General features: G+C 41.8%; 1 pseudogene across 1 annotated transcript; it reads right to left on the minus strand.

Annotated features, from left to right (window-relative positions):
- Positions 1–8,401: 8,401 nt before the first annotated feature.
- On the minus strand, positions 8,402–9,429 carry LOC105536242 (annotated as a pseudogene). Its single transcript, XR_001005562.1, has one exon. The product of XR_001005562.1 is annotated as a programmed cell death protein 2 pseudogene (transcript).
- Between the last annotated feature and the right edge of the window lie 3,412 nt (positions 9,430–12,841).

Consider the following 12,841-nt stretch of genomic DNA (forward strand, 5'->3'; position numbering starts at 1 on the left):
CACCTCCCATGTGATGGTTTTAGGAGGTGGGACCTTTGGTAGGTGATTGGATCACAAGGCTGGAGACCTTATGAATGGGATTAGTGCCCTTATAAAAAAGACCCCAGACAGTTCTCTCACCCCTTCCCCTATGTGAGGACATAAAGAGAAGCCACCATATCTAATAAGCTTCTTGGTTCATAGATGTCCTCACTGGACACTAAATCTGCCAGTGCCTTGATCTTGGACTTCCCAGCCTCCAGAACTATGAGAAATATGTTTTTGTTGTTTATAAGTCACCAAGTATATGGTCTCTTGTTATAGCAGCGTGAATGAGCTAAGACAATCAAGTTGTTCTTTGTGTTGCCTCCAGACTCTCAGAATCTGTGTGCTTCCCCAAAACATCTGGACATTCTATGTGCTTTTTACACATCTCCAAGCACGGCTAAAATTTAAAAGTCCGAAAATACCAATTGATGGAGAGGCTGGGGAACAACCAATCTCTCTTCCATGGCTGGCGTGAGCATCAGATGGGCATTCCATTTGGAAAACTCTTGGTCAGTATCCACTAAAGGTGGACAAAACCATCCCTGCCCCCTTGTGAATCCTCTGATGGAGGAACAGCCAAAAGAAATGCACGCATAGATTAATGACAAATGACCAATAGGAGGCAGCATCTGCTAGGGCTATGCACACAGGCTCTGAAGAGAGTCAGACAACTAGATGTTGATTCAGGCTCTTACACTTGCTGTATGGATGACTTTGCACCAAGCACAGCCCCAATTTCCTCATCTGCTGAATAGGGAGAATAATTGTATCTCTTTCAGAGGGTCACGGTAAGGATGACACAATAGTGTTGCTGTAACAGCACAGTACTTGGGCCACAAAAAAGCATTCCGTTCTGAGTAGATATTGTAATTATTTCCATAACCCATCTTATGATTATTATTAGCCTCTACAAAAGTATATTAAAATGAACAAAAGGGAGGAAATAACTAGCCGATCTTGGGGAAAAAGGCAATGCTTGAGGGAGGAGGTGATATTCTAATGTGATTTTCAAATAAATCATATAACTAATGTAAACTATTTGCAGAAAATCACAGAGATCAGCGTGAAGATCAAGTATCAGTTTGGATCATCCAGAAGACATAAACTACAAGGTGTTTTAAACAGGGCATGCATAACATAAAGAATGATTAAGCTATGATAGGAGCGTAACCACAAGATGTAAAGAGAACTGCAGGGAGAGTACCCAAGGAAGGAAACACTCTTGGAGGGCTCTCTCTCCAAGGATGGGCTTCAGACTTCACAGGAGAGGGTGTGGTTGGAGCCCACTGGATGGGAAGAAGCTTTACGGGTTTCCAGGGCCAGATCTGGTCCACACTCACTGGGCTGCAGGAAACAACCTTCCAGGGTGCAGGTGAGATGCAGCCAGTAGGCAGACACACAGGAGTATGTCTATGAACAGGAAGCCTGGAGTGTGCAGTGTCCTTATTGGGAGGGCTGGAGAAGCTGGCCACCAGCCCAGGCAGGGGCTGTGAGGTTGTCCAGGGATCTGCAGGTGGCTTGGGCAGAGCACAGTCAGGAGGATGTCCCAGCATGCAGATGTGGCCTCCCTGAGTTGTGAGCTGTCTGCACGTAGGGCCCATTTCCATGCATGGCTTCTTGAACCCTTGCCTTGACCGCCCTGCAGTGCCTCCATCTGATTTTGTCTAAACATGTGGAACCCGCCCTCGCTACCAGGACTGTGGAATCAAATGCAGACTCCTTTCTGGTCTACGGGGTCCTGGCTCACTCAAATGGCAGTTCTCCCCTTTCCAGCACGTTCATTCACACGTTCTGTCCTTTTCTTTCCTCTGCAAGTCGGATTCCTTTGTTCAGCTCCTTCCCATACCACCCTCCTTCCAAGCCCACAGTTTAGCTGCTAGTCAGCATTGATTTGCTCAAGTCTTTACTTAGTGCCTACATTCCCACTCACTGTAGAATCCAAGGAGAGAAATGTAGGTCTCATTCACTGCTGGGTCCTTAGTTCTGCAACTAGCACTGCCACATTAACAGATACTCACAAAATTAATTTTTTCTTTTCTTTTTAATAAGCTTTTCATCTTCAAATGATCTTTTTAATTTTAATTTTTAAATTTTTAGTTTCTATGGATACATAGTAGATGTATATATTATCGGGTACATGAAATATTTTGATACAGGCATGCAATGCATAAGAATCACATCAGAGTAAATGGGGTATCCATCACCTCAAGCATTTATCCTTTCTTTGTGTTACTAGAATTCCAATTATACTCTTTTAGTTATTTTACAATTTACCGTAAATTATTGTTGACCATAGTCACTCTGTTGTCCTATCAAATACTAGATTTTATTCATTTTAACTATATTTTTGTGCCAGTCAACCATCCCCACTTCCTCCTCCCTGTGACTAGCCTTCCCAGTCTCTGGTAACCATCAATCTAGTCTAGTCTAGCTCCATAATTTCAATTGTTTCAATTTTCAGCTCCCGCAAATGAATGAGAACGTGCAACTTTTGTCTTTCTGTGCCCGGTTTATTTCCCTTAAGATAATGTCCTCCAGGGCCGTTGATGTTGTTGCAGTTCAGCCGGATAGCTGAATTATGTTAATGGATAACTTCTCCATTAACAGGAAAATGAAAAAATCATTTTATTTATAAGGTTGACGGAAATACCCAGAGAAAATTAAAGAAAATGTAGTAATATTTGCTCAGGTGTTTTAAGTGTGCTTTACTTGGGGTTACTACCCTATAAACATCTTGTCCTATCGATATTTTTTCCTCCTAACACTCAACACATTTCTTGTATGGCTTATGAAGTACATTTTCTAGGTGTGACTCAACTTGGCAGTATAATGAGAAGCATGCCTTTATATTCTCCTTGAAAGGTTGAGGACTGTTAATTAACTGTGGGGTGGAAATTATATTCTGAGAAGGATTTTAGCAAACATTTTGATTTCACTTATGAAACAAGTCCTTGCATCATATAAGTAGACCTTATTTTTACTGGTTGTTGTTGTTGTTTTGTTTGTTTATTTGCTTGTTTTTTGAGATGCAATCTCGCTCTGTTGCCAGGCACTGGTGCAATCTTGCCTCACTACAACCTCCGCCTCCTGAGTTCAAATGATTCTCCTGCCTCAGCCTCCCGAGTAGCTGGGACTATAGTCACGTGCCACCACGCCCAGCTAATTTTTGTATTTTTAGTAGAGACAGGGTTTCACCATGTTGGCCAGGATGGTCTCAATCTCTTGACCTCGTGATCCACTGGCTTTGGCCTCCCAAAGTGCTGGGATTACAGGCATGAGCCACCGCGCCTGGCCACCGGTTGTTCTTAGTTAAGATGTTCACCTGACATGTAATGAAACTGTTAATCTATCTGATTTTCTTAGATGAGCCTGTAAGTTACTATGGGTATCGCTACTTAGTTTTTAAGATTTCTTTCTCCTAAACTGAAAAGCAGGGGTATATTTTCTGCTGATGAGATATTAATTATGATAATTGCTAGACAGTCAAGACTTAATTCTTTTTCTTTTTCTTTTTTTGAGACAGGGTCTCTCTCTGTCACCCAGGCTGGAGTGCGGTGGCACAATCACAGCTCACTGCAGCTTCCAACTCATGGGCACAAGGGACTTTCCCACCTCAGCCTCCTGAGTAGCTGGGACTACAGGTTCTTGCCACCATGCCTGGCTAGTTAATTTTTTTTTTTTTTTTGGTAGAGATAGGATCTCCCTACATTGCCCACACTGGTCTTGATCTCCTGAGCTCAAGCAATCCTCACACCTTGGCCTCTCAAAGTTCTGGGATTATAGGCATGAGCCACACCACATTAGATCAAGACTTAATTCTTAATCCTATTTTGTTACCTTCAATATCACCTGAAATTGAAACAAACACTCAGGCACAGACATACAAACAAAAAAGCCTGGCTTCTGTTTTGTTTTGTTTTGTTTTTTAGTGGCAGGGTCTCAGTCTGTCACCCAGGCTGGAATACAGTGGCGTTATCAGAGCTCACGGCAACCTTGAACTCCTGGGCTCAAGCAATCTTCTTGTCTTGTCCTCACAAAATGCTGAGATTACAGGCATGAGCCACCATGCCCAGCTTTTTTAAAAAAATGCCTTTTTTGGGTAAAAGCCAAATAAGACAGCCAAAGTCATGTATCACTACTGTGCTATGAAAATGAGTCTCAGTATTGCTTTAATATAAACATTCCTATGCAGAGTTAAGTAATGCAAAGGGCCCTGTTCCAAAGCCAAAAGGAATCTGACTTTTGCATTATTTTTTAAAAATAATTAAGACTGGAGTTATTTTTAAATTCTTATTCTAAAAATAGAGAAGAGAAATTGCCTAAAAAATACAGCAGTGGATAAAAGAAGAGAGATTGAAATTTGAAATGGATTTTGGAAGTTAAGTGTGGATTAAAGGAGAGATATCAGTTTGTAAGGGATTATCCCTGGGCCTAATTGTCTGAGGACATGCAGCCTTGTAGGAAATGGGTAGGACAGACAGGCTGTGTTAGAATGCCTGTGCAGGAGGAGAGTGGAAGGTTCTGGAAGGCAAGGGAGGTTGCTTGTGTTTCTTTTGAATCCCCACTAAATGTAATTTTTCTTGTGGAGACATTGGTGTATGGACACAGTGCTCAGCAGAGTGCTGACGTCTGGGGGAAATGGTCAAAAACTGAAAACTTACCTTGGCAGTCTGAGGACAAAGCCACAAAACCATAAATTGTTTGGGGGCTTTCTTCAGCTTCACATCTACCAGAGCTTCTTACCTTTAGAGTTTTCTTATCTACCAAAGGACAAGGTTGCAGTGGTTATCATTGCCGTGAAAGCTCCCCAAATCTAATTTGCTCTTATTCTTCCCCCAATCTTTCTCCTGCAATTAAAAATGATGAGCTGTTTCTGGATTCCGACTCAGGAAGTTTTCATTTCTGTATAATTCTGCCACTGATGTATTTTGCAGTTTTCTCTGGGTATATGCCATTAAAGGAAATTTGGATTGCAATTTGGCTGCTTCTTAGGAGAGCAGACAGAGTATCATACCATTTTGTTTTTTCTAGTTGCAGCTTTTCATTTATGAAAGCAAAGCTTTGAGTTTGCGCAGTTCTGACATAATTCTTGCTCTTCTGCAGACACATGAGGTGAGCAGTACTGTAGAGCAAGTTTTGGAATATATTTGGAATATATTTGGTCTAGCAGTGAAAAATGACCAGTGCTATGATGACATCCGGGTTTCTCGTGTGACCTGGGATAGTTCCTTTTATGCTATCAATCCCAGATTTGTTGCCATAATCACACAAGTGAGTGCGGGAGGAGTGTTCCTTGTGCTCCCTCTGCACTAGATAAGAAATTTGACCTTCCATTCTGTTAGACACCTTCTGGTAATCTATTTTTTTTTCAAAATTGATTGACTTTAGAGATTGACCACTCACCAAGTATTGTTGGATTGATGGGGCCATTAAATTCTGATGTAGGTAAGGTTGAGTTCCACATGACTTGCTAAACTCATTCATTTTTCTCTAGCAGGAAATCATTAGACAATGATGACATCTGTTCTGGGTGTGCCCTCTATGGATGAAAAAGGTTACCATAATGATGTTGTGAACACAGGTAGGCAGAGGAATTGTACAATTTAATCCAGAATCATCCATTTTTCATAAAAGGGGAATATAGTTTTAAAACAGTTCCGTTTGTGCTCCAAAGTAAAGTTGTAAAAACAATTATATATTTAATTGGGTGGAAATTTGTGGGATAATGTTCTCTTTCTTATGAAGTTATGAAGGTTGAGACTTCTTGTTCTTTTCCAATAGCAAATGAGATGAGAGCACAAGAAAGTATTTCAAAACAAATACAGATTTCAAGTCTGGACACAGGATTCAGCATAGGATTTACTAAACAGTATTAACAAGTGGCAGAAATAAAGGGTCTTTACTGAAAGTGGTTCTGTGGGTTCTTCAACCTCAGTGGGCTTCCAAGCCCTCCTCCTTCCTTCCTTTATCCTCCCAGAGAGCCTGCTCCAAGGTGGGAGATTAGATAGGAATTCTGAGCATTTGCCGACCAATCATGAATACTGCAGATCAAAATCTGCGCCTATTTTATTAGCAAATTCTGGAATTGTGAGTAATGAAGGAAAAAAAAGCTACAAAGAGGGCTTAGAAACAGTTGTTTTTCTAGTTAGCTGATGTGATTTGGATTTGTGTCCCTGTCTAAATCTCATGTCGAATTGTGATCCCCAGTGTTGGAGGAGAGAACCGGTGGGAGGAGATTGGATGGTGGGGTGGATTTCCCCCTTATTGTTCTTGTGCTAGTGAGTTCTCACGAGATCTGGTTGTTTAAAAGTATGTAGCACCTCCCTCTTCTCTCTCTTTCTCCTGCTCCTGCCATGTGGGACAACCCTGCTTCCCTCTCACCTTCTACCATGTTGTAAGTTTCCTGAGGCCTCCCCAGCCATGCTTCCTGTACAGCCTGTAGAATCATGAGCCAATTAAACCTCTTTTCTTTATCAATTACCCAGTCTTGGGTCGCTCCTTATAGCAATGTCAGAATAGACTGATACATTAGCTTTTAGGAGAAATATGAGTTTGGCGAGTCCTGAGCTCCCATGACAAGGACTCAGTGCTGGTGAGGATGCAGATGTTAAGTTGCACGACAGCTGTTTCCACTCTGCTTAAAAATACTCAGCTCCCTCCTGAGCCTGAGCCCCATATATTAAAGGTACATCTCATCATCATGGACCATGTGATTCTGAGAGTGGTTACAGTGAAGTGAATTTCTGTTCAAGGATTGTTTCCCATTGAATTTTTTTCTTTTAATTCTCCTTTTATTTTGGAAAATCTTGACCATACAAAAGTGGAAATACTATAATGAGCCCCCACGTACCATTAATCAGCTTCAACACTATCAAGTCCAGTGTTTCCTTTCTCTGTCACTTCCAACTCAATTACTCTGAAGTAAATCCCACACATATCACTTCATTCATAATTAAGTTATGTACCCCTAGAAGGCAAACTCTTTCCTTTTATTTATCAATTTGAAAATAATGAATCTGTTTCCAAGTATCCTACAAAGATGATTACCGAGTTTTTTTAAGAATTATTTTGAACCCATTAGACATATCTGATGCAGTTAGTGTCCTTGTGGATGTGCAAACTGTCCATCTTTTGCCAACAGGAGCCTTTTCATGCTGCTTGAGTTCTTCTGACATGGCCCTAGTAATCCTTGCTAGCTTCCTTAATCTTTGATATGACCATATTGATGTGACCATGTTCCCACATTATTTGAACATTTCCTGACCCAGTTCTGGAATCAACCACCTCTCCAAAGAGCCTGAAGTTCCTTTTAGAGAGAAATGGTATGTAGACACAATCAACATGATCTTCCTACCATGCCCAACACCTCAGTTCTCAGTAACACCAACATAATTACTCATTTGCTTTATCCCCCAATACACGCACAACCATCTCCAAATAACAGCAACAGTCTAGTAATAACATGTTTATTGAAAATCCTAACACTGTTACGTTCTTTTCATTCTCAGGGTATATTCCACTAGAGATGTACTGCCCTATGTTTTGAAGTCACCTAGAAGAGTTCTTAGTGTGGTCATATGATTACATCAAGAGTTTTTTACTTTTGATGGTTAGGGACTGCTTCTTAAAACTTATTTTACAACTGATTTTACTATCTTAAAATACTCACACGGTTCCGAAGTCACATTTACACAAACAAGGCATATTTGAAGTCCAGTTCTCATCCTTGATCCTCCTGCTCTAGGCTCTTCCTTCTCCTAAAGGAAAGCATTTTCATTCCTTACCCTTTTCAACGTATTGGTATGAACACACGTGTGGCCCCTTCCAGGCAGTCCTCAGTGATGTCACACGTTCCCATGACACCTGTATTGTACTCTCATCAGTCATCACATGGAATTTATCTTCCCTAAGTATTGTTTGGGCTCCTCCACGAGATTGTGAGCATCTGACCACTGGAGGGTCGCTTCCCATTATATCCCTATTCTCAAGCACAAGGTCAGGCACAGAGTAAGACTCAAACACGTTTTGGAATATATGATCGGTATGAACTAGAAACCAGTAAGCTGAAGTTTTCATTTTGAGACTATAAATCTAATTTTGTAGTGGTTTTGTGTATGGTTCAAGGCTCAAATTGTAAAACTTAACATTATGTGACCAAAGCAAGTTATACCCAGAACCTCAATTTCCTCACCTTCAAAATGGGGCAGAGTTTCTGACTTACTGGTCTACTCTCAGGATTTTAATGAGCTCATGCATAAACAGTCCTTTATATAAAGTAAGTGCTGGATAAATGTTGGCTACTGTAATAAAATAAGCCTCTAAGATACTTGGTCAGCACAGGCACTACCCAAGAGTACGCACTGTAGAGAAACTGACAAAAAAAATTGTGTATCTAAAACCGGCCAGATGAAAGAGACACTTTTAAGGAGCCCTTCTGCATGCCCGACACTGTGCTAGGCACTCACACTATCCCGACCTGAGAAACTGATCTGGGACCCAGAGGAACTTACCAAGCCTCCAGCATCTTGTGTAGCCCTACTCGTGGGACCACCTGGATACCCAACCCCCTTGTCTTTATACGGAGCAGAACACACGTGATATATGTCAGCAAACAAAGTCAGGAAGTATATTTTCGCCTGAGGCAATATCTGAAAATTGTAGGCTCCAGCCTCCAAAGTGAGTCTTCCTCTCAGTACCTCTCTTATAGACACATGGAGACCTTTCTTCCCAGCATGAAGTTGAACCACTTAATGAATGAAGTCCTGGACCTGCTTAACCACGCCCCCTATAATCTCTGAATAATCTCCCTTTTCCACAACCTTAGGCATAATTTCATCTTCAAATTCTGGAAAAAGGAAGTTGTGGTCTGGAGTTGTAAAGTTCAGATGATCTGGTTGTGCATAAGCCTGCTTATGTCCCAATCTCCGGTCTAGGGTCTGATGCTTCTTGCTGCAGTAATACGCTTTGTGGCATCTAGAGCAAGTTTTGGGGCCTAAACAGCCGCAAAACCTACAGAGATGAGCACCAGACTTAAGTTGGAGATACATCGATTCTCCTGTTTCTGGGGGAGGATTCTCAGAAGGTGGCTCATATGAATAAAAATCATTTTTCCTGGGTAGCTGATTCCTAGAAACTCGTAGGCTGACATAGCACGGCGGCTTGCGGCAGCAGAAGCGGAAGATGCCGCCGTGGAAGGAGTAGGCGTGGCCTGCCGGGGGCTCATACACCTGCCGCAGGAAGGAGAGTGGACGGCCGCACAGCGCGCAGGCCAGCTGGGCGGCGCCCAGTCACGCCGGCCGCCCGCCCGCCCCCCCTGCTGGGGAACTGCTAGCTGCGCAGCAGCCAAGCCGGCGCCGACTCAGCGAAGACCAGCTCCACAGATCCCGCCCGGGCGGCAGCCATGTGGGGCGCGGGCTGGCGTGAGGAGCAGCCCATAGCTAGGTCTCCCATTGAAGTTTGATGTGTTTTTCTTTGGAAAACGTTCAACTCTGTGTATTTTTCTCTCCAAGATACTCCAAGTATATTTTCACCTGTGAGGCGATATCTGAAAATTGTAGGCTACAGCCTCCAAAGTGAGTCTTCCTCTCAGTACCTCTCTTTTAGTCATTGAGCCCTTTCTTTAAACTCTGATTTTTACTTTCTTGACTGAGTTGTTATAACATGACACAATAAAACCATCTTGTTACAGAAATTGGGAAAAGGATGTTTTGGGGAACAGGTTTGATACGTTTCCCATGCACCTTCTTATTGGCAATGTTGATGATCAAAATGCAAGAATCTTTTAATTAAGTTGAATTTTATTTTCCACTCGGATTCTTTAATACTTCTGCTGAAGGAATTGCTAAGAGGCCAATTAGTACAGTAGACTATTATAAGTGAACTTGATGATTTTGGAGTAGGCTTTGAACTTAATGACAATAGCATTACATTATTTTTTAGTTAATTCATTCAATAAGAGCAAAGGACATTTAGAAACTTGGTATTTTTATGTTGAGCTTTATGGTGAACAGCTAAGACAGCCACAGCTTGTCAATCAAGATCAGACACTAGAACGCCATTATCTGTTTTGGAGTTAAGTTTTTATTCCCCTGTTAATAGACTGAAGGATAAATTTAAGGCACTTTTTTCTTAAAAGAAATGGAGCAATTTAGTTAAAACAATCAAAATAAACTTTTGAATGGCTAATCTTCATCTGAGATCAGACAGTTCCCTTCAACTTCCAAATTCACAAAGGCTCTGTGAGTGTGTCTTTGCATTTGCAAAAAGCCATGGGAAACTTTGAGTTTCACTTTTACCATCTAACGGAGACCTGTGTGCAGTTCTTATCTAACTGGATCTTATTATTTGGTTTATATTTCTATTAAGCTACTGCCACTTCATGTACATGTATACATATGTACATATATATATTTAATTGCCTTTCACAATTAGTATAGACTATATTACTTTACAAATTATTATGTGTACCTGAAGTGTTGCTTTTTGGAGGAGTCTCAAGGATTTTTCTCAGACTATCATACTGTTTGTGTGGCTTTGCTCATTAAATATTTATTTGTTTTGGAGGAAGTGACATTGGTGTAAACTAAGCCCTGTGACAACCGTTAGAAATAAGGTTACTGCTTGGGGTTATTTTTTTTACTGTGGCAAAATTTGGTGGAATTGTAACACTTGTGGATTAGACTAGAATCCGGCTTATCTTCTGTACCCAAGACCTGTTGTTAATTACTTGGGTGATGTCAGGCAAATTACCTGAGATCTTTATGCCTGTCCAACACTTGTGAATGCGCACTTTACAAGCTGAGTATGAACTTTTTACCCTTATTTTAGTTAAAATATCATGAATTTTATCTTCTTTTTCTGCAAACAGCCCTCCATTCTGAATCTTTGCTGCATGAGGAGACACTGCCCCCTACAGGAACTAGATAGTATAATATCTGCCCCTGGTGTGTCCGGAATTGGTTCCTTCTGGTGGGCTCTTGGTCTTGCTGACTTCAAGAATAAAGCTGTGGACCCTGGCGGTGAGTGTTACACTTCTAAAAGACAATGTGTCCAGAGTTTGTTCCTTCAGATGTTCAGATGTGTCTGGAGTTTCTTCCTTTGGGTGGGTTCGTGGTCTCGCTGACTTCAGGAGTGAAGCTGCAGACCTTTGCAGTGAGTGTTACAGCTCTTAAAGGTAGTGTGGACCCCAAGAGTGAGCAGCAGCAAGATTTATTGTGAGGAATGAAAGAACAAAGCTTCCACAGCATGGAAGGTAACGCAAGCAGATTGCCATTGCTGGCTCCCAGGTGGCCAGCTTTTATTCCCTTATTTGGCTGCACACATGTCTTGCTGATTGGTCCATTTTACAGGGTGCCAATTGGTCCATTTTACAGAGTGCTGATTGGTTCATTTTACAGAGTGCTGATTGGTGAGTTTATAAATCTTTAGCTAGACACAGTGCTAATTGGTGCATTTTTACAGAGTGCTGATTGGTGCGTTTACAAACCTTTAGCTAGACACAGAGTGCTGATTGGTGCATTTACAATCCTCTAGTTAGAAAAGTTCTCCACCTTCCCCACTCCACCCAGAAAGTCCAGCTGGCTTCACCTCTCACTGGGATCAGGAGGTGCTGGCTGCCTGGGGTCAGAAATAGGAAGCTTGGGGTGAGCCTGAGGGGTCCTGGAGGCTGAGACTAACTATTTTCTAAAAGAAATGGCAAATACAACCATTATTTGTTGTTTTTCTCCTTTATTATGTAAGCATTGAATGTTCATAGTAGAAAGTGTGGAAATTGCAGATGCACTAAATGAACTAAATGGAACCATTCCGTAAAAATAATCCCCAAACCCAGGGGCCCTGACCATTTGTATGTGAGTAGGCCTCCTTCATGTCTTATGTCTACATGAGCTCCCTCCTCATTATCCCATAGGAAAGAGAGAATGAGTCCTTAAAAAGTTGTTCACGGGGTAAGGGTTTCTCTCAACTTCATTTTGAATTGCAAAGGGGAGTTTAGAGAAGACGCTTGGGCCTTAAAGGACCTCCATTAACATGAATATTGGGACCTAAAGAGGTGTCCCAGGAAACCAGGAAAACAAGTGGTAAAGAAATCGGACTCAGACTTCGCAATTATTCCTTGGAAGATGACCTCACACTTACAAGCATGGATGGGGATGTATACAGTGTTTTTACAGTTACTTAAAAGAAGAATCTCACATTGACATTGTGGAGGTTTCACAGTTAAAGGATTAATTTAAAAATGTCCTAATGCCACATGAATCCCTCGCCGTGGTCAAGAGTTTCCTGATTCAAGGCTTCTGTTTCTCCCTCCGCTTAGACGAAAGAAAAGATGTGAAGCCCTGGAAAACTGGCTTTGAAGATGCCAAACTCGCTTTAGAGAAGAGAAAGGCATTGCTGTCGGAGATGCTTGTGAAGAATTTGAGTTAAAAAATTGTTTTCTAACCAAATACCGCATGTTCTCACTTATAAGTGGGAGCTAAACATAGAGCATCCGTGGACATAAACATGGGAACAATGGATACTGCAGACTACTAGAGTGCGGAGGGAGGGAGGGAAGGAGGGGGATGGGGGTTGAAAAAGCACCAGTTGGGTACTAGGCTCACTACCTGGGTGCCATGTACCCATGTCACAATCTGCACATATGCCCCCTGTATCTAAAATAAAAGTTGAAATTAAAAATAAATAAATAAATACAAGATTGGCTGTCTCTGTAAAAAAACTAAATTGTTTTCCGGCTGGGTGCGGTGGCTCACGCCTGTAATCCCAGCACTTTGGGAGGCCGAGGCAGGTGGATCATCTGAGGTCAGGAGTTCGAGAC

This window comes from Mandrillus leucophaeus, unplaced genomic scaffold (genome assembly GCF_000951045.1).
Source record: "Mandrillus leucophaeus isolate KB7577 unplaced genomic scaffold, Mleu.le_1.0 Scaffold157, whole genome shotgun sequence".
Lineage (NCBI taxonomy): Eukaryota > Metazoa > Chordata > Mammalia > Primates > Cercopithecidae > Mandrillus > Mandrillus leucophaeus.